A 1,398-nucleotide genomic window follows, 5' to 3' on the forward strand; every position below is an offset into this window, starting at 1 on the left:
CTGAAGCATCATTCCCAGAATCTAGGAGATGAGACAGTCTACAAGGACACCCTGAATGCAAAGAAAACCTCAGCCGCCAATCTCTAATTTTTTTAAATATTAAAGAAATTTTGAAAAGTAAATAAAAAAAATTAATACGTGTTATTGAAACTCGTGGCTAACTTTGATTCCCTGAGTGCATCAGTGTCTATGGAATCTGCTTCGAATCCCAGATGTAAACAGGCCCTTTGGGCTTGATCAACGAAGGCCAGAGCTGGAAGGGAGCTGAGAGATCCCCTGGTCCAAACGCCCTCTTTCACCAATGGGGAAGTGAGGCCCACAGGGAGGATGTGCCTGGCTTTCTTCCTCTGCAGCCTCTGGGGAGGCCTGAGCAGCAGGAGCCCTGGGGATTTGGGGACAGAAGCTGGGCCCATTTTCTGTTATGATTGTTCCTTTGGATGGTCATGAGACAGCTCTGGATTAGGGGCAGGGCAACAAAAGAAACATTTATTAATCACTTCTTATGTAAAAGAACTGTACTAAGTACAGGGGATTCCAATGGAAAGAAATGGACAGACCCTGCCCCCATGGAGCTTACATTCTAAGAGGGGAAGACAGTCAATGGAAGGGGCTCACAGTGATGGGGGAGAGGAGTCACCATCCCAGGGTGTCTCTGAAGCCTCCAGAGTCACAGGCACAGCTGGAGGGGAATGAAGTCTGGCTGTCCCCAAGCAGGGCCTGGGGGAACTCACCAAGGGGAAGAGGGGGCAGAATGGTGGAGGGATGGCCCATGGGGAGAAGGCCCCAGTGCACAGGGAAGGTCCAGGAGGAGAAAGCAGTTCAGTGACACTGACAAGGTCCTGGAGCATCAGACACAGATCTGGGGAGGAATGAGCCTGACTCCCAGAATCCGAGAATCTCAGAGTAGGAAATGACCTCAGGGCCATGATGACTCTCCCTTGCCAGAAGAAGGACCTGCCCCCTCTGCCCCAGGAGCCCACAGGCTCAGTCAGGCCTCCCCTGAGGCCCCTCCTTCAGGGATCCAGAGCAGGAGCAGATTTGCATGTGGGGCCTCCTCCCTGCAGGGCCTGGGCTGGTCTTAAGAGAGTCCTGGGGGAGCCCAGCCCAGCTGGGGAGCCTCAGGACACTGAGCTGTGGGAGGAATCTTGACCATGGCCTGGATCTCTCTGCTCTTCTCACTCCTGACTGTCTACACAGGTGAGGCTTCCCAGGGACTCCTCTCTGAGGCTCAGGCCCCACAATGTCTCAGGCTAGGCCTGCCCTGAACTCATCCTGAAGCTGCTTGACGGGCCAGCATCCCCTTGGGGAGAGAGGCCCCTGCCTCTGACCAATGTCTTCTTTCCTCTCCTTACAGGTTCTGGGGCCTCCTATGTGCTGACTCAGCCACCTTCAGTGTCC

General features: G+C 54.0%; 1 long non-coding RNA gene across 1 annotated transcript; it reads left to right on the forward strand.

Moving 5' to 3' along the window:
* Positions 1 to 1,021: 1,021 nt before the first annotated feature.
* On the forward strand, positions 1,022 to 1,398 carry LOC114040533. Its single transcript, XR_003568788.1, has 2 exons — positions 1,022 to 1,197; positions 1,355 to 1,398. It is a non-coding gene; the product is annotated as an uncharacterized LOC114040533 (long non-coding RNA).

Source organism: Vombatus ursinus, unplaced genomic scaffold (genome assembly GCF_900497805.2).
Source record: "Vombatus ursinus unplaced genomic scaffold, bare-nosed wombat genome assembly UNPS02013387.1, whole genome shotgun sequence".
In the NCBI taxonomy this organism is placed as follows: domain Eukaryota; kingdom Metazoa; phylum Chordata; class Mammalia; order Diprotodontia; family Vombatidae; genus Vombatus; species Vombatus ursinus.